Genomic DNA, 25692 nt, shown 5'->3' on the forward strand with positions numbered 1-25692 from the left:
ATGAAATATGTCAGTCTGATAGGGCAGTGACAATGATAGACTTTTTCATTCTGGTTATTCCAATAATTTTATCACATTTTGCTTAATAAAAAGGATTTCCATGGATTTATTTTCATGATCATAATAGGCTTTTTTATTTAAAAAGGTACCTCTTAAGAGTGGAAATGAGAAGCTGAACTGATTGAGCTTTCAGTCCATTGTAAATCTCAGAGTCTAGAATTTCATGATATGGTTTAACATCACGTACTGGAAAACCATGTTTCATTGCACATGCCTTTATCATGCTTCACAGATATTTGCATATTGTTACAAATTAGAGGTTTGTGACATCCCTGCATTGAGCAAGTTTCTATCAGCATCATTTTTCCAGTAGCATGTGCTCCCTTTGTGTCTCTGTGTCACATTTTGGTAATTCTTACAATACATCAAACTTTTTCATAATTAAGGTGATCTATGATCAGTGATTACTGAGGTTACTATTTTCTTGAGAGAATTACAAGCTGCACCCATATAAGACAGTGAACTGGATGGATAAATATTGTGTGTGTTCAGAGTCCTCTACTGGCCAGCCATTCTTCCATTTCTCACTTTCTCCTAGGGCCTCCCTATTCCTGAGAACAACAATATGGAAACAAGGCCTGAAGCACAATATTGAAATAACCCTCCAATGGCCTCTAAGTGTTCATGTGAAAGGAGTAGCTGCACATCTCTTACTTTAAATCAAAAGCTATAAATAATTAAGCTTAGTGAAGTAGATCAGTTGAAAGCCAAGGTAAATCAAAAGCTAGGTCTCTTGTGCCAAATAGCTAGCCAAGTTGTAAATGCAAAGGAAATGATACTGAAGGAAATTAAAAGTGCTGCTCCAGAGAACACACAAAAGATAAGAAAACAAAACAGCCTTATTGCTGACATGAAGAAAACTAACCACAACATTCCCTTAAAGCAAAGCCTAATACAGAGCAAGACCATAACTCTGCAATTCTTTGAAGGCCGAGAGAGTTGAGGAAGCTACAGAAGAAAAGTTGGAAGCTAGCAGGGCTTGGTTCATAAGGTTTAAGGGAAGAAGGCATCTCCATAACATAAAAGCACAAGGTGAAGCAGCAAATGCTGATGTACAAGCTGCAAGAAGTTATCCAGAAGATCTAGCAAATATAATTAATAAAGGTGGCTTCATTAAAAAACAGATTTTCAGCGTAGATGAACAGCCTTCTACTGGTAGATGCCACATGAAACATTCATAGCTATAGAGGAGAAATCAATGACTGGCTTCGAAGCTTCAAAGGACAGGCTGAGTTTCTTGTCAGGGACTAGTACAGTTGGTGACTTCGAGCTGAAGCCACTGATCTTTTACCATTCTGAAAATCCTGAAGCCCCTCAGAAGTATGCTATGTCTACTCTACCTGCTCCCTACCAATGGAACAACAAAGTCTGGATGACAGCAAATGTTTACAGCATGATTTGCTGAATATCTTAAGCCCACTGTTGACAATTACTACTCAGTAAAAAAGATTCTTTTCAAAATATTACTGCTCATTGACAATCTACCTGGTCATCCAAGAGCTCTGAAAAAGATGTACAAAGAGATTAATGTTTACATGCCTGGTAACACAGCATCCATTCTGCAGCCAATGGATCAAGGAGTAATCTAAACTTTCAAGTCTTATGATTGAAGAAATACATCTTGTAAGGCTACAGCTGCCATAGATAGTGATTTCTCTGATGAATCTGGGTAAAGTAATAGAAAACTTGGAAAGAACTCACCATTCTAGATGTCATTAAAGACATTTGTGATTCATGGGAGGAGGTAAAAATATCAACATCAACAGGAGTTTGGTGTCACCCTTAAGGATGACTGAGGGGTTCAAAACTTCAGTGCTGAAAGTAACCACGGATGTGGTAGACATAGCAAGAAAACTAGAATTAGAAGTAGAGCCAAAAGATGTGACTGAATTTCCAGTCACAAGATAAAACTAGAACAGATGAAGATTTGCTTCTTATGGATTAGCAAAGAAAGTGGTTTCTTGAGATGGAACCTATTCCTGGTGAAGATGTTGTAAATACTGTTGAAATGACAACAAAATATTTAGAATAATAAATCAACTTAGCTGATAAAAGAGTGGCAGGGTTTGAGAGGATTGACTCTAGTTTTGAATGACATTCTACTATCTGTAAAATGCTATCAAACAGCATTGAATGCTACAGAGAAATCTTTCATGACAGTCAGACTCAATCAAAGCAACAAACTTCATTGTTGTCTTATTTCACAAAATTGCCACAGCCACCACAGCCTTCAGCAATCACCACCCTGATCAGTCAGCAGCCATCAACACTAAGGTAGCATCCTCCACCAGCAAGAAGAGGACAACTTGCTGAAGGCTCAGGTAACTGTTAGCATGTATTAGCAATAAAGTATTTTTAAATTAAGGTATATGCATTGTTTTTTAAAAATATAATGTTATTGCACACTTAACAGACTACAGTATAGCATAAACATAATAATATATGCAATGAAAAACTAAAAAAAAAACTGTATGACTTGCTTTATTGTGATATTCACTTTATCGCAGTTGTCTAGAACTAAATCTGAAATGTCTCAGAGGTATACCTGCATTTAAAGATCAAAAATTCAAGTAGCTACCCAAACTGATCATAGCAATATAACCACAGCCTATGGGCTTAGAAAAGCATAGAAGGGCAGAAAATGGTCAATAATATGTGACAACTGTATTATTAGTTTTTTCTTTTTCTCTCTTCTACTCACATACCAAGAGACTGATAACCGGGTAAATTTATTGGTTTTCTCTTAATATCATGTTACCGATGGCCTTACATGACTGCAGTTAATACTAAGAATGCATAGTCCATCACTTGCAAATTTATTTCAGTTGCTTAGAGAAACTATTTGACTACTAACATTAGTTTTATTGAAATTGGAATGTTTCTGTAATAGGTAATCAGAAGTCAGTACTAATATGAATTCATGATATCTAAATAAGGTAATATAAAGCCACGTTTATTAAAAAAGCAAATGTTTCATATAATCGTTTACTACTAATTAGGTTTTCCTGCCCTGAAATATAATAAATGATTGCATTTTAAGAATATCCAGTAAATACACAAAAATTAAAATGTGTCAGCATAGAGTATTTATGAAATCCTGTTAGTGCAGAATTGCAAGCACTTCAAATTTGTCAAATTTAATAAAGAAGACAACAGAAACATTACAGTTCTCCTGTCTAGATTAATAGAATTCTCGCAGTCTGCTTACATTAATAAATGTTACAGGAAATCTATTGCTTTCCTCTAGTGGTTGTCTTTAGATATTCAAAACCTGTGATTGTTTTTTCAGTAAATCAGATAATAGTTTTTAATAAGGGAATAAATTACAATTTTAATAGTCTCTGTTAACTTTTAAACTAATACTAAAGAGAGATTAAGGACTTTCAACATGTTTTTATTGATGGTTTTTAATATTGTATGGATTATATATGTAAAAGCATTATGCAAATTTTTACATTACATTTCCCTTAAACTGCCAAAACACCTGTACATTACATTGCATAGGTCCCTATTTTTAAAAGTATTTTCTGTAAGAACCTCAACATAGCCTTTTTATTGTGACAAAAGTGACTTGCCCTTCGTAGGTTAATATTGCTGCTTGATTGATTTAACCATGTTCACAATAGCCAAAGTTTATCTCTTTCAATTTATATCTTTTTAGTAGGTAACTATCTGCATTCACCTAAATTCCCTAAGAGTAAACACCAGGCGCGGTGGCTCACGCCTGTAATCCCAGCACTTTGGGAGGCCGAGGCAGGTGGATCACCTGATGTTGGGAGTTCGAGACCATCCTGACCAACATGGAGAAACCCTGTCTCTACTAAAAATACAAAATTAGCCGGGTGTGGTGGCATATGCCTGTAATCCCAGCTACTCAGGAGGCTGAGGCAGGAGAATCGTTTGTACTCCCCGAGGTGGAGGTTGCGGTGAACCCAGATTGTGCCACTGCACTCCAGCCTGGGCAACAAGAGCAAAACTCCGTCTCAAAACAAAACAAAAGAGTGAACTCCATAAACACGTGGGCACACAAGCTAGCGATGTGTATATATATATATATTAGAATATACAAGGTATGAAATATGTTCAAAATTTGATTAAGACAACGGTTAAATATCAATGTCTGGCCAGGCACAGTGGCTCACACCTGTAATCCCAGCACTTTGGGAGGCCGAGGTGGGCAGATCACCTGAGGTCAGGAGTTCAAGACCAGCCCGGCCAACATGGTAAAACCATGTCTCTACGAAAAATACAAAAATTAGCTGGACATGGTGGCGTGAGCCTGTAATCCCAGCTACTGGGTAGTCTGAGGCAAAAGAATTGCTTGAAGCCAGGAGGCCAAGGTTACAGTGAGCTGAGATTGCACCACTGCACTCCAGCCTGGTTGACAGAGCAAGACTTCATCTCGAAAAAAAAAAAAAAAATCAAGGTCTCTTATTAAGGTTCTAACTTAATAAATAACTTTTTTATAAACTCTCCAAGACAACCAATGAAGTTGCAAGTCAAGCAATTTTCATAAATGTGTTACGATAAACGACAGAGTTCCCAGTTACTCAATAGCCAATGGAATTTCCCTTTAGGAAAATAATCTTCTCAGTTCAGTGTACTTCCTACTTTAAAAAGAAAAACTTTTTATAAAAAGATTGTTCCACATGTTAATTTTTTAATTTGTTTTAACATGTTTTTAAATTATATTAATAAATTAAATTTGTTCTCATTTTTAAGTGAATTCTTTGTCAAAACAAAGATATTAAGAAGCTTTATGCTTCCAAGCAACTGCAAATCAAAGGAAATTGGAATGGACCAATAACCATTTACTATACTTCATTTAATCAAGGGTTTTCTGTTGAGCATTGTGTAGATACATTTCTTATTCACACGATGCACCTTTTTTTTATAGAATAAACTCTCGAAGGCAACCAATGAAGTTGCAAGTCAAGCAATTTTCATAAATGTTTTACAATAAGGGACAGAGTTCCCAGTTACTTGATAGCCAATGGAATTTCCCTTTAGGAAAATAATCTTCTCAGTTCAGTGCACTTCCTACATTTAAAATTTTCTTTTTCTTTTTGATTTTTAGAGTAGCAATTGAGAAAATATTCTATGTTACAAAGACAAATATTGAGTATGGAATTCATCTTAGTTTATTAGACCATATTTTGATTGTTAAATTTAGAAGTTATGCTTACATCTGTTTGAGAAATTGTACTAACATTGATGAGTAGGAATGACAACAAATATTCTATAACAAAACAAATATTATCTTACTAAGAGAAAATACAGTACAAGTAATAATTGTCCATTTTGGGATATAATTTGAGATTTTCTATAATTTTCAAATTAGCTTTATGATTATCTGTGATAAGAACACATGCTTCTTGACCATACTTAGCTCACCAAATTATATGAAATTACATCTGATTTTTATATAAACAGTGGTTGATATGTGATGTATAGTTACTTTTCTGAAAAATAACTATGCCTCCATAATTATGCTTCATTAACTTATCCAATAAATATTTATATAGGAGTTACTATGTGTCTGTTGTAGGTGATAAATATATAGCAATGAACAAAACCAACCACGTACTCTGCTTTCATATACCTTACATTTTAATGAATTCTTAAAGCTATTCTTTATATTGGGCTTTTACAATGGCATTTTGCTACAAACAGTTTAGATTTTAAAAGACTAACCACTTCTAAACCCATTGGTTTATATGTCTAACTTGGTACATACATAGAATCAATAATACATCTGTTAATCTGGAGCAGGATTGGCATATTTTTTATCTGGCAATAACTATGCTTATGTTATCGAAGTTTTTAATTGTCTAAATAGAAAGGTAATTGTGCCTTATTTTGCAGGTGTTAATAAGCAATACAACCCTGGGCATACATGCAATCGTTTTTTCAGGTTTTCTGCTTGAGCAAACTGTTATTAAAGTAAATAACAACATATAATTTACACTCAAGTGTATATTGGAGAGAATGTTTATGTGATAACTGAACTAAATTACCTCTACATTTAAAAATATTTTTTATAACATCTAACTTATTTTTTATTTGCTAAAGTAATATTAAAATCAACCAAAATGTCCTAATTTTGCTTTGGTTTGTGAGAGTTTGCTAAGATTTTTGAATCTGTTTATTATTTATTAGAACAGCTTTTAACTTTAGAAACAGACCTCTAGAAAAACATATTTTACCTATAAAACTCCAAAACTTAAAGGTTTGGTTGCATTAATGACTTGCCTATTAAAATGTGCATGATTCTTCATAATAAATCTAACAGCAGAATAACCACTCAAGTATGTACTCAGTTAAGAGTCATAAAATAGTATACTTAAGATTTTCTAAAGGTTTATATTTAAGCAAATCTTAGCAAAACCAAAACTGACTTGTTTGGGGTCTAGTTTCAGAAATAATATTGATTATAAAGCAAGCAAATCATAAACATAGGGAGGAGCAGTGGTCTAATCAGAGTTGGAAACTGTACATGAAGATGAGTATCCCCAAAGTTTCAGTGAATGGATTTTTCTTTTTTTTTTGATAAAGAATGCTTATTTTATTTAAGCAACTTTGTAGCTACATATGAAATATAAAAGTAAATAGTAAAGGCTTTTTTTCTCATTGAAAATCCTCTAGAGAAAAAAAACTGTTTTTAACCCAAAACATGTTTGTGCATACACATATTTATAAATATGAAGTAAGTTTTTGATCAAAAAGTTCTATAACAAATAGTCATTGGTAATTTGTGCCTGTAATTACCATAAAAATATTGAAAAAAAGGGCTATGACATCTGTGTCATTTATATGAAACCCCACATGACACTTTCTTTTAGAATTTAGAAGGAGAAAAACACAAAGAAAATAACAACCACCTCAGGAGCCGGATTTTTCTCCCCTTATGATAAGAGAAAATTTACTATGTTCCCATTTTGCTCTGACTGCCTACAAATGCAAAAACAAATCTATATTTAATCGTGTCATCCAATCAATTTTTTCTATTTTGTTATTTTAGTGTTATTTATTTATTTATTTTTGAGATAGAGTTTCGCTCTTGTTGCCCAGGCTGGAGTGCAATGGCATGATCTCGGCTCACCGCAACCTCCACCTCCAGGGTTCAAGTGATTCTCCTGCCTCAGTCCATTGCAGGCATGCCCCACCACACCCCGCTAATTTTGTATTTTTAGTAGAGACAGGGTTTCTCCATGTTGGTCAGTCTGGTTTCGAACTCCCAACCTCAGGTGATCCGCCTACCTCAGCCTCCCAAAGTGCTGGGATTGCAGGCATGAGCCACCATACCAGGCCTATTTATTTATTTATTTATGTATAATTATACTTTAAGAACTAGGGTTCACGTGCACAACATGCAGGTTTGTTACATATGTATACATGTGCCATGCTGGTTTGCTGCACCCATTAACTCGTCATTTACATTAGGTATTTCTCCTAATGCCATCCCTACCCCCTCCCCCCACCCCACGACAGGCCCAGGTGTGTGATGTTTCCCATCCTGTGTCCAAGTGTTCTCATTGTTCAAATAGTTTTTTCAAATACATCAACAGAGGTCCATTTTACCCCTAATTATTTCAGTGAGAACTGTTTGATTTAAATTTAAATATTGTAAAGACCTTTTCTAAAAGGAAAAATAAAATCTTGCATCACCAAGTGTCAATTTAATTTGTTTTAAAACACTACTTTAAAATGTAAAAATATAAACTTGGTAAAATCCTTGTAGGTGTATAATTCTTACACAAATAACAAACCAATACAAATTTTCAAATTAAATGCACACTCAAAACAATTTAAATTCATAGCAATAGCTAGATATGGCTCTGAAATTAAGCTCTCCATTACAAGGGTGGGATCTGACACAGGTTCCTAAACAGATGCCAACACTACATGGGTTCTAGTCTTGATGCTATTAGTCAGTTACTTGTGACCTTTTATAAGCCTCAACAACTTCATATATAAAATGGTGTTCCCAAATGCAAAAAAAAAATGCAGTTTTGCATAACGTCAGGTAAATATATTGTAATCATAAGAATAGGTTGTGTTTAAACGTAGTGCAGGTGACTTCAAATCTCAGTAATGACATAAAATAAAAGCTGACTAATACTTGTCAAACAGTATATGGATTGTTAATAAAATCTTGTAATTGGTTAAAAGCAGAAATCAGTTCCCTAAAATGCATTTATGGATGATATCAAAAGTCATGAATGCCTTTTGAGCCAAGTTATGAAAGATGTGTTTGTGATAAAGAAAATTACTGAACTAGGCCAGGGAGCTGAAAGTTTACTCCTAGTGCAGTGATGTCTAACTAGTTACAAATTAGAATCACTGGATATAATTTACAAAATACCTATTTCCAGGCCAAAGTCCCAGAAACCTCTCTCACCAGGGTATCCAAGTAGTTTGCCAAGGCCTGGGCAAGAATGTCAGTGACATGACGATAAGCATTCCAAGCCAATGCTCATTGGAGGCACAAGTGAAACAGGATAGAAAATAAAAGCTTCATCACTTTCTGTCTTTTACTTTGTATTAACTGCCTCAGCCAAACATATACATGAGAAATAATTTAGCTGCTTTACCAAACGTGTTATGACATTAAATTTTAAGATAAAGAAGGTTGCCAGTGAAAATGTTCTTGCTATTCTTACTTACAATTTAGAGTCACCATGAGGGAACCTAAAATAATGATTAAACTCTCTTTTCTTTGGTTTTATGGTTGCCAAATCACTAAGGTCTATAGGAAAATTTCACACTTTGTCACGAAATGTTATGATGCTGTCTTTTCTCAAGTGATAATCTATTTTTTAAATAAATAAAATAAAAACTCCAGAGTGTTAATTCATCTTGCTCTGAAGATGCCAAGATGTGTCTACAAATTTAACACATAAAGTTATTCAAGTTATATAAGGGGCAATATCATATTTGGCAACTTACTTGATGCTAACAAGCCTACATTTTTTTTGATGTGTCAATATGACAGCTAATACTAGAAATAAATGTGTTCTTTTAATCATTTACTTGTATCCTTCTGGAATATTTATCTGAATATATCCGAATACTTAATTATTCTGGATTTTACAATTATTTCATCTGAGTGTAGCTAGAATTATCTGGTCTCTTTTGCTATATCCTTGTATTCATTAAGTGGAGAATTCAGCAAATATTGATGCAATACTATCACTACATACTTCACTGGGTTAGATGCTCTTGAATAAGCAAAATGATTCAATAAGGGACAATCTGAACAGCTCTGTGAATATACGTAGAACCACTGCATTATACCCTTTAAAGGGAAAACTTTGCGGCATGTGAATTATATTTTTCAAATTTCTTTAAAAATAAGTAAGTGTTGTTTTGCAATTAATGTCTGTAGAATAAGGAAGTGAATCCTATCCAAATAATTTATTTGTATTGAAGCCAAGATGGCTTCTTACTGATAACACCTCTCTTTCTGAGTTTTTTCCAAAGAATATTTATAATAATCTCTTATGGAATATTTCCAAGCTTATCAACTTACACTAATACACTGATGCTTCATCATTTTAAAAATAGGGGCATTTGCTTGTCACCACATTTCTGGAGTGTCGCAACTTCAAAGATATCCAAATGTGATTATGGGTTTACATTATTTCCTTACACTCAGTTTCCCTTTACAACGAGGCATGTAGGAGAAACATTTGGAGAAGACTGAAGCCATCAATCTCTGTAAGATTCACAGACCACCAAGTGATAACACAGAAGGTAACAAAGAACTTTAGAACTGGCAGACTATTGAGCTCATTTCATCTGATGCCTTTGAATAAAAAATCCCAAGCCAAAGAGTTAAATTGGTATCTCTGATTTCAAAGTTAGTAGAGATCTGTGACTAGAACTGAGATTTTCCCTAACATTTCACCCTATAACAAATATGTCATTTATCCTAATTTATTTAAATAGGAAATAGTCTGAAATCATATATGCATAGTCCTTATTATTTTCTAACATATATATTTTCTTCATCTAGATGTTTGAAATTACATATTAAACAACGGTTTCTTGCCCTCAATTAATTTTTAAAGGAAGGCATGAATGCTGTAGCCCTATTGATGGGTGTTACTTCTGGCTTTTTCATGTTCACCTGTATGACCCCGGAAAATTGTTTTGCCTCCCTGTGCCCCTGTTTCTTCAATCAAGTAATCTCTAGATAATAAAAGTACCTCAGTCATAGGGTTTTTATGAAATTTAAATGAGATAAAAGTGTGTGAGGCACATGGAATAGTGGCCAGCACAGTGTTTGTCAAAATAGAACTGATACTAGTATTAGTATTGCTTAATAGTACACTTAAATTTCATTTGTTACCAACAGAACACAAATATTCAATAAACACACATAAACATTGATTATAGTTTTAGAAATAAAGCTTCATCAACTAGAAGGAGCATTTATTAGGCACCTAATAATAAATATCAAACTTTTTAAAACAATCCTTCCTATATTCAGACGTCTACATTTCCTTTAGATATAATCTCTTTAGATGAAATTTGCCTCTGTTAGAGTAATTAAGATAAAAACAACATAAAAAGGAAAGTATAGGAAAGAATATTCCTCATATTAACTTGTTTCATGTATGTGAAACCTGCATCATGGCAATTCTGATTTGAACGATCCACTGAATTATTATTACTTGACTAAAATAAATTTAAATAATAGATTTAAATCAAATTATCATCTAACTTTTACATAAATTTTAAAACATATTTCAACTTTGTAACTTTATAGAAAGAAAGGAGTTCAGTGATTCATGTTAAATGATTACTGGTGGTCATTCCTGTTTTGTTATTTTGTGTATTTTCTGAATTTTGTTATAATAAAAGGTAATGTTTTATTTAAAAAATGGCAAAGCTATTTTTATTTTGAATATTTTAAATAGCAAAGTTGTCGGGCTTAGAGTTTTTTAAAAACATTAGACTACATAAAACATCCATGAGACCATAGACTATTAGTATTAAATTCTAAATTAAAAACATGGGTTTTCCACTTGCTATTGCATATGATATTGATCAAGACAACTTAACTTCTATTTCCATGTCTACAATGATGAATATTATATTTTCTTTCTCACTGGACCATTGTAAGGATAGAAGCATATATCAAAATACTTTGAAATCAGTTCAATACTATTGAGTAAAGGAAATGTGATCTGCATTCCTATAAATATTCCACATTCAACATTCACAACGTAACAAATCATGAATCATTACATACATGTGCCATGTATGTAAAAAGAGAACTGTCTGAGAAGACCCTCCCTTTTTTTTAAGCCAGCTTCCCCATTCTAAGTACCTCAAATTCATCAAATGTAGTTACTAGTTCCTATCACACTACCTCACGTAGTTCTAAAGATTAGCACGTTTTCTATTAAAATAATCTTTTAAAGTGATTTATACTTGCAAGGCATGATTTCACTATTTTTTTGTTATTAGTGTCATTACTATTGATACCACTTTTGTTGATCCATCTTTTTTTTTTTTTTTTTTTGAAACAGGGTCTCACTCTGTGTCATCCAGGCTGGAGGGCAGTGGCATAAGCATAACTCACTGCATTCTGAATCTTCTGGGCTCAAGCAATCCTCCCACCTCAGCCTCCTGATTAGCTGGAACTGCAGGTGTGTACCACCACACCTGGATAATTTTCCTTTTTGTTTTTTTCTTTTTTCTTTTTTTTGGTGGAGACGAGGTCTCACTATATTGCCCAGGATGGTTTTGAACTCCTAAGCACATGCGATCCTCCCACCTCTGCCTCCCAAAGTGTTGGGATTACAGGTATGAGCCACCATTCCCAGCCTTGATTCAACATTTTTAAAAGACTTATTTACTGTCACCCATTTCGTTCTTCTTTTATTTGAAAAATATTCATTAAATGCCTACCAAGTGCCAGGTTCTGTCCTAGGCACTGCAGACATGCTAGCCAACAATGAGTATGTGATTCCCACTCTGATGGAGTAGAGCAGCTGAACAATTGTTGTTTATGATGCCCCTGTCACAGGAAGACATTCCCTAAATTACCCCATCTAAAGAATATGCCCCATATACCACTATCATTCTCCATTACATCACTTTGTTCAGTTTTATTCATAAAAACTCTATCTGTAATTATCCAATTTATATATTTCTTACATATATTTATATATTAATTAAGATATTATTTAGTATATTCAATCTCTCCCCACAATTGGTACTCCAATTAAAGAGCCACTTTTTATCTTATCCCCTCCTATATTCACAGCCCCTGAGACAAGGTCTAGAAATTACTAGCGTCTTCTCCACTATTTGCTTAATAAATTAACTGTGAGGTCAACTATTTCTATATTATTACTTATAGCACTTATAGCAGACGGCATGAAATCATGTCAGTTTCTCAGCTGGATAGACTCTAGGAAGATACCCTATGTCGAATCCCAGGCCACCCTTCACAGCCACTCTCCTGGGGAATTTCATGGCTCTCTCCAACTTATCCACTGTTGCTTTTTGGAAGAAATTCTCTAAAAAGGCATACATAGTATAATATTATTTGTATAACTAATTATTTGTATATTTAATATTATTTGTATAATTATTTGCAGAATTAATATATATCCATGTGATCCAATATTTATGTTACATATTTGATATGTAGAAATTTTTAAGTCCCTATAAAATAATGCCTATCAGTAGACATTTAAACTTCTTCATTTTTTTTTTTTTGAGATGTTGTTTAGCTCTCATCGCCCAGGCTGAAATGCAATGGCATGATCTCAGCTCACTACAACCTCTGCCTCCCAGATTTAAGCGATTTGCCTGCCTCAGTCTCCCAAGTAGCTGGGATTACAGGCATGCACCACCACTCCCGGCTGATTTTTTTGTAGTTTTAGCAGAGACAAGGTTTTACCATGTTGGCCAGGCTGGTTTCGAACTCCTGACCTCAGGTGATCTGCCCGCCTCGGCCTCCCAAAGTGCTGGGATTACAGGCATGAGCCACCCGGGCTGGCCTAACATTTAAATTCTGATTAATAAAGGGAACTGTGATGATTTCTATAAAATTTTGAAATTTTTTGAAAATTTTTGTCAATTTGAAATTTTCAAAATTTGAAAATTTTGAAAATTTGAAAAATTTTGTCAGAGAGATGACACTGCCCCCCCCCCATACCGCCATTGAAACTTTAATTCTGCTGAGTAATCAGGTTTACCTTACACAGTTTGAATATTACCAGTATTGTGAATATTGTCTGTATATGTGATTTAGAGGTTTGGTTTTCATTTATTTTTTAATGGCTGTTCATATTAATCCAACTGCAATCCTCTTTCATCAAGACATACTGTTTTCAAATGGCTGAATATGTGCTTGCTTCCTATGGCTGTAAAGTAGAGCTGCTTTTATTCCTCAACAGCATCTCATGAGTCCTTGTGTATGCCATGCACTGTGCAGGGAGGTAGGCATAATCCCTCATGTTGTTAGGTGCTGTACAGTTTAATAAGCAGTTTGTCATATGTATCACAATCTCACATTCATTCTGGAAATTTGGAACTGTCTCTACTTTGTAGGGTTCCTGTTGGAATACAATGAGAATATATAAAAACCCTTAACACAGTATGAAACATACAAGTGCTTAATAGCTATTAGCTATAACAATGATATGAAATATATTTCCATCCTGATTTTATGAAAAGTCAGAAAGAAATAACATTTTTACCTAGTTGTAGCAGAACAAAGCCTAGTTTGATTATTTCCAAATCTAGTATGAATTCTATCACCCTATATCTGCCTTTATAACAAACATGTAATATTAAAACCCAATACACCCAATGGAAAAAGGAGAAAGGAACCCAAGTGTCCATTTTTGATAAACAAAATGTAGTATATACATACAATGGAATACTATTCAGTCTTTAAAAAAAAAAGGAAATTCTGACATTTACTACAACTTGGATCTACCTGGAGGACATTATGCTAAGTAAAATAAGCCAGACACAGAAAAACAAATACGTATGATTCCATTTATATAAGTTACCAAAAGTAGTCAACTTCATGGGAACAGAAAGCAGAACAGTGGTGGCCTGGAGCTTGCCGATTGGAGGAAATGGAAAGTTCGTGTTTAATGGGTAGAGAGTTTCAGTTTGGGAAACAAAAACATTCCGGAGATAGATGACGGCTACAGTTGCAGAGCAATTTGAAATTACTCAATGACCCAGAATTATACACTTAAAAATGATTAAAATGGCAAATTATATGTTATGCATATTTTACCAGAATTTTTAAAAACCTCAATGGCAAGGCCAGACTTTAGCAATTTTCATTAAACAACAGAATGAATGAATGAATACAGATGATGGTAATCTCCCAAATTGTTACAGGAAAGCTAGGCATTTTTCTTCTTGGCCATTTCTTTTGTTTTTTTATTTGTTTGTTTGCTTGTTTTGTGAGGTGGAGTCTCACTGTATCACCCAGGCAGGATGGAGTGCAATGAGGCAATCTCAGCTCACTGCAACCTCCATCTCCTGGGTTAAACTGATTCTCCTGCCTCAGCCTCCTGAGTAACTGGTATTAATGCATGCACCATTTCTCATTGAAGACAGTTGTTCCCTCTTCCTTAAAACTCTATGTTGATAAGATTTAACACATTCAATTCAGATTAGAGGTCTGCTGATTTTATGTTATTTACCTGAAACTGCATCTCACTTATGCCCTCCAACCACAGAATATGTATATCAAGTATCTGATGGGTACTTATTTTAATGGAAAAGCAAAAGGCTGATAGAGATTTGTCTGACATAAGGTGATGCACATATCATGCATGAAAAATACAATTCAAGCTATATAATATGACTCTCCCTTGGCATATTCATTCTTAAAGTATTCTAAGATTGTGTAGTGCCAAACACAATATTTTTCTTTTGTCAGTTCTCCAAAGTGAAACTTGACCACTGAAGTCTAAAAGGGTGTACAGCAACAAAGCACAAATAGATGAAACTTTAAATTCATTCAAGTAACATCTGAGGCCACGAAAGCATGGAGAACATGATTGCCTTAAAAAGTACAGTTTCCAGAAATTCTCATAAGAATTCCTCGGCAGGCATATGGCTAGAAGCCAACTTTCTCTTTCTCTCTCTCTCTCAAAAAAAAAAAAGGTTTTGGATATTTTCCTATCTTGACATTTTAGAGAGATCTAAGGCATTGCCAGATGTCATGTGTGTATGCGGTAGTTTTTTTAATCATACTTTTTAAAAATCTTAATTTGCATTCCATTTTGAGTTTCAGAATCAGGAAAGTCTCAACTTTGATAGAAAGGGTTAACATTTTTTATCCAATATGATTATATATATATCCTAACTAGAGAAATATCACAGACTTCCTGGCTTCCCTCCAAAGACTTTACCAGTCAGGCGCATTGGCTCAATTCCCACTCTACTCTAAAATGTCTTTTTAGTTTGCTTTTCTTTGTCTTTTTCATATTCTACCTAACTGCATAAACTGTTTACCACTAATACTATGGAGCTTCCCTCCAGTGAGTCAGATTAAAAACACGGTTATTTAATAATCACTAAGTCATACTGGAAAAAATGACTTTTTCAATCATATGCTTTCTTTCCATAAACCCACACTACTCTCTACAAATCTGGATTTGCACTTGAAGGTATTCAAGCTCTTCTGCCACAGTGAAAGGCCATTTCAAGAACCTCTATATTCTTTGCCAACATTTTTGTCTATAAATACTTAGCACTTCATATGGCTCCAGAAAAATAATTTCCAAACTAGTAACAAACACTAAATTGCCTATTTAGAAAGTCTTATAAAACCTTAAACGGAAGGGGGAAAAAAACTGGACTGGCAGATTTAGAGAGTTCCACACCATCAGGTAGGAAATTGCCTTTTCCCTTTTTGTTCATAATCTCTACCTACCTGAGTCAGAGTAGAACTTCCACACACGAACTCACCATTTTCCCTGATTAAAACTATGGTAAGTTAGTTGGCAAAAGTTACCAAAGCCAATGTTCGCATATACTATTTTGCAGTAGTTTCTTACATGCTAGTCAAGGAAAGGTGAATTTCGGAGATATCTGATTAAAAATGGCAATGGTCACCCTAAATTTCCCCTACAAGGAACGTTTTTCATTTTAACCATCTCTCATGGAAATTGACTGACTTTGAACAACTGAATAACTTACCTTTCTATGATATATGGTTGAAAAAACTAGTTACAGAGTATGTTATTTTTCCCCCAATCTGATATTTAAACTATGTGTATTTACATAATGACTCCTATATATTTTTCATATATTCCACAGTTCTTGGCACGTTAATAGGTGCTTAAAACACACGCAGTCCTTTACTTTCCTGGATTAGTGTGTAGATTCTGGAACCAGAATACTTGGGTTCAAGCCTATTGCTGACAGTTACAAATTGCATGACCTTGAAAAATACTCTCTATAACCTTTGTATTCTTCATTTCCTCACCTGTAAAATGTGATGTTTCATAGAATGTTTATAAATATTAAATGGTTTAATATATGTACAGTGTGTAGAAAAACGTCTGGCAAATGCTATTTCCAGCTCTACCAATAATTGCTTCCAGTAAATTTTACCTGGAAGAATTATAATTGGTAGATGAGACTTTGTGGAGCAATGTGGTAAAATAAATTGATATCATTTGATGCATATTTGCGATGTTAAAATTAAAGGAGAAACTTCTGGTTTATTTATATTCTAACTAAACTAAAGAAAAGCTTCTGTATGGCAAAAGAAACTATCAACAGAGTGAACAAACATCCTACAGAATGCAAAAAAAGATTTGCAAACTATGCATCTGACAAAGGTCTAATATCCAGCATCTACAAGGAACTTAAACACATTTACACATAAAAATAGCAAACACCATTAAAAAGTGGGCAAAGGACATGAACAGACACTTTTCAAAAAAAAGACATACATATGGCCAACAAGCATATGACAAAAGCTCAATATCACTGATCATTAGAGAAATGCAAGTCAAAACCACAATGAGATACCATCTCATACAAGCAGAATGGCTATTCCTAAAAAGTCAAAAAAATAACAGATGCTGGCAAGCTTGTAGAGAAAAAATAACATGTGTACACTGTAGGTGGGACTGTAAATTAGTTCAACCATTGTGAAAAGACAGTGTGGCAATTCCTCCAAGACCTAAAACAGAAATACCATTCAACCCAGCAATCCCATTACTGGGTATATACCCAAAGGGATATACATCATTCTATTGCAAAGACACACGTTATGTTCATTGCAACACTATTCACAATGGCAAAGATGTCGAATCAACACAAATACCCATCAATGGTAGACTAGATTAAAAAATATATATGGTACATACACACCATGGAATACTACGCAGCCATTAAAAGAACAAGATCATGTCCTTTGCAGGAACATGGATGGAGCTGGAGACCATTTCCGTACCCTACTAACCTGGGAACAGAAAACCAAATATTCCATGTTCTTACTAATAAGCGGGAGCTAAATGATGAGAACATATAAACACATAGAAGGGAACAACACATACTGGGGTCTATTAGAGGGCAGAGGATAGGTGGAGGGAGAGCATCAGGAAAAATAACTAATGGGTACTAGACTTAATTAATACCTGGGTGATGAAATAATCTGTACAACAAACCCCCATGACAGAAGTTTACCTATATCAGCAGTCCCCAACCTTTTTGGCACGAGGGACCGGTTTTGTGGAAGACAATTGTTCCACAGAGCAGGGTGGGGCAGGTCTCATAAGGAGCACGCAATCTAGATCTCTCACATGCTCACTTCACAATAGGGTTCATGCTCCCACGAGAATCCAAAGCAGGGGCTGATCTGACAGAAGGCAGAGCTCAGATGGTAATGCTCGCTAGCCTGCCACTCACCTCCTGCTGTGCGTCCCAGTTCCTAACAGACCACAAACCCGTACTGGTCAGTGGCCCTGGGGTTGGGAACTCCTGACCTATATAACGAACCTGTACATTTACCCCTGAACTTAAAATAAAAGTTAAATCTATAAAGGGGAAAAATTCTAATTTAGTTATATTCAAGGCATTTCTAATGTTTCCCATACTAGTTTTAGTCAAATATGCATTTTCTATTACTTTATCATATACTTTATTTTTCAAATATACTTTCCTCTTTTCCTACAGCTAATAATCTTGTGTAAACAACAGTCATAACTCTCCAGCTTACTGCAATAGTCTATGAATCTCCTGGCAACCAGTCTTGCTATCCTCAAGTAAACAATAGCTCTCTCGTCAGAAATAACAAGAACCGAATTAGACTATTGGAAACAGAAATGGTGGTATGAATAGGAAAGACAATAGAGGGTAAAACTGATAAGACTTGACCATTTATTTACATATAGGAAGCAAGAAAAAAAGAGAAAGAGGAGTCAAGGAATAAAGTTGAGGTTTTCAGCTTGAATGATGAGAAGAGAGTCCACTTTCTTTTGGACAACATATCCAAGCTCATGGATACTACACTCCAAATGCAAATTTTAACCTAGACTAGTCTGTTGTGCTCCAGGTCACATATCCATCTGCCTGCTGGATATTACCATTGGTATCTCAGAGTGACCTCACATTTAACAGGCCCTGAACTAATTTATTGTCTTCTTCTTATGACTCCTCATCTGGTGTTCCCTAACTCATCATCCACTTAGCTGCTCAAGGCAGAAACTGAGCCATCATCCTTGGTTCTTCCATCACCCTCCACATCTACATTTAATTTATCATCAAGAAATACCAGGACCACATCTTCAACACATCTCCACTCAATTCATGTACCTCCAACTCTACTATCAACTGTTAGTCCAGGGCCCCAAGTTCTCCTTGCTCAACTTCTAAATTCGCAATGCCCCCATCCTCTAACTGTTTTCTTTTCATGTAGCCAGAAATCTTTTTATGAAACCCAAATAAGATAAAATCAATAATTTGATAAAAACTCTCGATGGCTTATCATGTTGGTATGAGAAATACCAAACTTTTAGTCTTACTTTGGGTGCTCTTCACTCTCACACCCAGGCTGCCCTTCCAGGGTCTCTTCTCACTTTCCTTTCAGCACTCCATGCACCAGCTCAAGAAACCTCACTTCCTTCAGTTATACAGAGTTGTATGCTTTTCCAGTTCACGACATTTATGCATGCTACTCTTTCTGCTCAGAACACTGACTCCTGACCACTGAAGCTTGCCTAGTTAACTCAAGCGATTCTTCGTATCGCAGTTTAAATATTACTTCCACAGAGACTCCTGTAGTAACTCCTCTGGTGATCCACAGTCTAGTTTGGGTTCCCTTCTAATATATTCTGAAAGTCTCCTATTTTTTCTCCTTATCATATGCTTATAATAATTTATTAAAATACCTTACTAATAACTGGCTTTCTTAATAGGGTGAAGTTGAAATTCACGGAGGGCTAAATTTCCAGGTAGAAATTTCCAGCACATAAACAGACTGTGATGCTGAAGAAGAGACAGAAGTAAAGAGAGATCAACATAAATGTGACAGATGATGCTATAAGATTACTACAAGAATCACTATAGAGAGAAAAAAGTCTAAGAAAAGGTATTTGAAAAAAATTACGTTTAATTTGTAGCAAGAGGGAGGATGGAAGAGTGGAAGCTAGAGTGAGGGCACACATGGGGTGGAGAGAAGAGAGAAAGAGAGAGAGAGAGAGAGAAGGAATAGGAACATCCACAAAAGTAAGCAAAAAATAAGCAAGTTTCAAGAACATCCATCAGTCCATCAACAATGGACAACTGTTTCTGCTCACTTTTGCATCCTTGAAATCTAGAATGATTGTGATGCACAGTAGACGCTAAAGAAATATATGTTAAATTAAATTAATGGCCAGCATTAAAAGTTTTCCAGGAACTATCAATTGGGAAACAGATAAATGAAATATTAAGTAAGCCTTTCTGCAAACTAAACAGTGATGAGATAATAAGTAGTGAATATAATAATCCATAATCGTTGCAATTCCAAAATCAAATCTAGTTTTTTTTTTTTTTTTTTTTTGAGACGGAGTCTCGCTCTTTCACCCAGGCTGGAGTGTAGTGGCGCAATCTCGGCTCACTGCAAGCTCCGCCTCCCGGGTTCACGCCATTCTCCTGCCTCAGCCTCTCCGAGTAGCTGGGACTACAGGCGTCCGCCACCACGCCCGGCTAATTTTTTGTATTTTTAGTAGAGACGGGGTTTCACCTTGGTCTCGATCTCCTGACCTCGTGATCCGCCCGCCTCGGCCTCCCAAAGTGCTGGGATTACAAGCATGAGCCACCGTGCCCGGCCTCAAATCTAGTTTTAAAAAAATAAGCTATAGGCCAGGCACAGTGGCTCACACCTGCAATCCCAGTACTTTGAGAGGCCAAGGCAGAAGGATCACGAGGTCAGGAGATCAAGCCCATCCTGGCCAACATAGTGAAACCCCGCCTCTACTAAAATACAAAAAATTAGCCAGGAGTGGTGGCATGTGCCTGTTGTCCCAGCTATTTGGGAGGCTGAGGCAGGGGAATCGCTTGAATCCAGGAGGCAGAGGTTTTAGTGACCGAGATCATGCCACTGCACTCCAGGCTGGCAACAGAGCAAGATTCTTTCTCAAAAAAAAATACATAAATAAAAAAAAAGCTATATTGATATCAAATTGAAAAAATAAAAAAATTAAACTAAGTAACATGGTATGATTTAATCTAAAATTAAGTTTAATTTTAGGATTCCATTCCCAGTACATCACTCTAAAACGAGGAGCAAATCAGAAGGAATTATAGCTGAATACAAATATTAAAAAGTAGCTACATATATTACTTCTATTTGCTTCTCTCAAACTAAGGAATTATATATAAATATATATAAGCACACAATGTCATTAACATATTGCTTTATTACAGGTGAGAACATGACCAACACTTACAAATTGCATGTCTTTGAAATTATGCATTTATTCCTAAGGACACCCACATATATGTACATAGTTTGCCTTGTATACAATTTTTATTGTTGTGAAAACTGATTTGATAATTTCAGTCTTTTCAATTTTTTAACTATTAGAAGAACTTCTTTTTGCTTTACTAAATTTTTTTTTTCAAATGGGTTCTAAAAGTTTCACAACATTTATATAAACCATCCAACTAATGCCAAGCTAGGAAAAGATTATCTTCCCTTTAGTTTGGTTTTGGTGTTTGTTTTATTTTTTGACTAGTCAAGTGCAGTAGTCGGAGGATGGGGAAGTAAAATAAGGAGATCTGTCTGTAATTGGCCATGACCAATCAGTTGAGATAACTCATTACCTTCAGACCAGCTATCTTCCCTTTTGACATAATTATACTAGCTGGATTCCCTCACATAGCTTTTGAATACTGTATGTTTAATAGAAATTCTCCTGTATTTTTTATTCTCTTACTTGACAAAGTTCTCTATTCAAAGAAGAATATATAGTGCAATACATTTTCCTCTATCAAAAGTAATTTTGGATATTTTACTAATATTTAAAATTCATATGGTATTCAACCATGTAAAAAAGGCCAAAGAGTAAATGTAAATCTGTATATCTCCAGAGCAGATCCTAAACGGAATGATTCCTCTAACCAATTCTTCACTTGCAGATTTGGGGAATCTTTTTCCCTGTATCAGAAGAGAAGAATCATTTCTCTTCTAATATCATACCACCAAACTTCTGAAAATATTACCTACTCATGTCATCTCCACCTGTAATTTCAACTAGTATCTTTCAATGTATACCTGATGGCCAGCTAGGTTCTCAGAATGTTCTCTTACACTAGACAGAACATGATGCTTGCCCTCAATCTATTTACAGTCTTGCCCTCTTGAAAAGAAATATTTAGTCTGCATATCCCTAAAAAGTTGAGAAAGGAAAAAAAATGTGTATGTGTAAACACACACATACACTTTGAGTCAAGAACCATGACAATATAAGGGTAAATGGAAGGAAACATTGTATTATCAGCACATCATGAATCTGAAGAGTGGTACAGCAGTCAAGAACATCTAGTGAGAGAGGGGACCGAAATGGCAATTGAGTATAAGCAAATTTCAAAGGTCTTTCAATGAGAAGTCTGATCCAGAGTCTCCCCACGGTTAGTAAGGAAAATAATAGAATCTGGAACTCAAAATAAACAAGGCAACATTCTACACAAGCAGTTGAGATAGAAATCTAATAGTCATTTTGTCCCATTGCTCATGGGAATCTCCGTGCTTCATGGGTAACTGGAGTACATCCTAGTGAGGCTGGGATTTGCACATGAGAACAAATAGAGCTCATGACTGACGTAGGAAGACATAGAACGACAAGCAGGTCAGAACGGTTGCAGGTAATAAAACGACCACTTTTCTATAAGGACAATCTTGCCTTCCCACATCTCCTCTATTCTATTTTCTGAAACTCTTTCTCTGTGTGGCTTCTGTAGCATATAATAACCCACAGTTTGTAAAATCACAATTTTAAAATTAATTGTTTGGTTGCCTATCCTCCCTGTTAGGGCATATGTATTTTTATATTATCTAGCACAGTCTCAATCAAGGTTGCAGAGTTTGAATGAACATTTGTCAGATCACCTCTCAGTATTTACCACCTGCACACCATTCTTTTAAACAAAGACAATGACTTTATATTTCCCAAACCTCTCATGAGCATATAGGCCTCTACCCCATCACTAACCTTTCACTGATCACATGCCATCTCACTCCCTGTGCCTTCCAGATTAACAATTTGATGGATCTCATTCTTTTTATTCCCCTTGTACCTTGTTACTGCTTTCACTGTCATGCCATACCAAACTGTTTCATAGGTGTAACTGCTCCAGATGCTTAGTTAATAATAGACTGAAATCCCAAAGAACAGAGATATATTTTTATTATTTTTGAATTCCCTCCAACGCTTGTCACAGGAGAGAACTGAGATCTAATACATATTCATTGCAGCTAATTGAATTGAACTTTGCCCCACTAGGGAAAAATGTAATATTTAGCCATACAGTAGCTAGCAATTTGACACTAAATTTAATAAAAAGTATTTGAAACAATACACATCAGTGCACTCAAATCCTTAAATATTTATCCCAGAATTTGTGAAATTAAGCCATACCATATTTTATACATTTGCTTATTCTAGTAAACTAAACTTTTAATGAAGTAAAGATGGCTATGTCTCTAATAGTAGATCTGCAATCTATCCTCCTCCCCTAAAGACATGTTAAGTTTTGTGAGTATAGTCAGGGGGATGACTACAATTAAGTGCATATGTATTATTGTTCAATACAAATAGTATAGGTTTATTGTAATTATCACTTTGCTGGTCAGTCTTCTTCTTCTAGACAGTGCGTTCCTTGAGAACAGTAACTGTTTACTCAGGTCCTTGGACATAATACGTTTGATTAAATAGTTCCTGAATTAGTGAGTTATGTGAGAAATAATGACTTTACAGTGGGACTCTACCGAGGGAGCAATAATAAGAACAGCTAATCTGTGATCTATGGGCCAAACTCCCTGCTAAGAACTTTATATTCATGACATAATTGTGTCCTCCTTACAGGCCTGTGTGGGAAACGTGATGAAAATGTTTTGAAAATGAAGAAATGAAAATTTAATGAAGTTAACTGACTTGGTAAGGTCACGAAGCCAGTAAATGGGGAAAGTGGAATATGAACCCAGACATGATGACTCCAGATCTCTTAGCCATTGAGGAAAGAGAGAAAGAGGTGTAAATTCCTAGAGTGGTGGAAGTGCTGGTGTTAGCAATGCGTAAAGGAGGAAATATTGCTAAGGGGCATGAGAGCTTTCAGAATGTCAGAGACCTGATTAATAGAAAAGAACAAAAGATAAGCTGGATTAGACTAGAGAAACAAGGAAAGGCAATGGCAGGAGGAAGAGGAAGACAGTTTAGGACACTTGAATTTAGGTTGTTTCATCCTGAGGGAAAATCCATCAACGGAATTTGGGTGAGTGGAATCCAGTGGAGAGTCAATAAGTAGTGTTTTCAGAGTTAAGATTAAGCACTGTAATCTTTGGAACTACTTCTCCCTCCCAGGGATCCGGGCTGGAGCCTGTGAGTAAAAGAAATTTAAACAGGCAAGAAATAAAAACAAAATGAAACAACCTCCCTCCCCACAAACACACAGGCAAAAACATAAGGGCATTTGTTCCCTGAATGCTGGTATCACATAGTTACCTTTCAATATGAATTTATATGAAAGTACGATTTTCTTCTGAAATTAAGTTACTCTCCACTAGTTCAGTTTTCTTTTTGAAGTTTCTCTTTTCTTTTGTTTATGATATTCATACCAACATGAAAGTATGTTTTTGATTTAAAAGGATAATTAGAAGATAATAGGATTATAAATAATGATCTCCTAGTTACATTTTTAAGACTGATAAATCTTACCCTGCCTTTAGTCCATTTATTAAGAGTATTGTAAGTCACAGCGAATTAAATTATTTGCATTTGAACGTATAAGCAGTATATTCTCCAAAATATCCCACTTAATGAATATGTATGAACTCAATATATTTGGAGGTAAATTGGCCTTCTGCATATATTGCCAGTTTAGCATTTTAATACAAATAACTCAATTATTAGGAAAACAACAACATCCATTAAAATCAAGATACTTAACCACCTAATTCCAGAGTAAGAAGATTTTTTGCATTTGGCCTTAAGACGTGGGGTTAATTATCTCCACCTGACTACAACTCACTTTTCTTATTAGGAAAATGGGGAAACTAGTAGGATCTACATCGTAGAATAATTGGGGGCATTAAATGTGCTATTATGTGATGATGTGCCCGAGTAGAACCTGGCTAATTCTATACAGATATTTATGCTGCTGCTTCTATTATTTGTTGAAAATTTGTCCACTAAGTCTGATCAGAAATTTAATATGGGCAAATCAATAATGGCAATGATTACTCATGCACAATTAAATACTTACTAAATAAAACAATGATAAGGTAATCATGTTTTGTATAACAAACTTGTTTGTTTGATCTATAATACCTACAATACAGGTCCTAATAAAAGTACAATGTAAGTGGTTTTACTTTCCACTTCTAGCTGCCTTTCCTTCTACTAGCTATAATTTTTAGCTCCTCAAACCCATAACCCCACACCAAATCTTCACAAACATTGAAAACGTGGATGTAGATAAGGGGTCCCCAACCCCTGGGCCACAGACCATTATCTGATAGGAAACCTGCCTGATATGAACTGGGCCAAACAGCAGGAGGTGAGCAATGAGCAGTGAGCGAGGGAATGAAGCTTCATCTCTATGGCCGCTTCCCATCTTCCCATCACTCACTTTACCACCTGAGCTCTGCCTCCTGTCAGATCAGCCACAGCATTAGATTCTCATAGGAGCACAAACCCTATTGTGAAGTGCGCATGTGAGGGATTTAAGTTGCACGCTCCTTATGAGAATCCAATGGTGATGATCTGTCACTGTATCCCTTTATACCCAGATAGGAACATCTAGTTGCAGGGAAACAAGCTCAGGGCTCCCACTAATTCTACATTATGATGAGTTGTATACTATTTCATTAGATATTACAATATAATAATAATAGAAATAAAGTGCACAATAAATGTAATG

General features: G+C 35.2%; 1 protein-coding gene and 1 pseudogene across 3 annotated transcripts in view; one reads left to right on the top strand and one right to left on the bottom strand.

Moving 5' to 3' along the window:
- The window catches only part of FAT4 (FAT atypical cadherin 4), a 175902-nt gene that overhangs the window by 107715 nt on the left and 42495 nt on the right, over window positions 1–25692 (bottom strand). The window lies entirely within an intron of this gene.
- On the top strand, window positions 668–8745 carry LOC129480381 (tigger transposable element-derived protein 1-like; annotated as a pseudogene).

Source organism: Symphalangus syndactylus, chromosome 4, assembly GCF_028878055.3.
Source record: "Symphalangus syndactylus isolate Jambi chromosome 4, NHGRI_mSymSyn1-v2.1_pri, whole genome shotgun sequence".
Lineage (NCBI taxonomy): Eukaryota > Metazoa > Chordata > Mammalia > Primates > Hylobatidae > Symphalangus > Symphalangus syndactylus.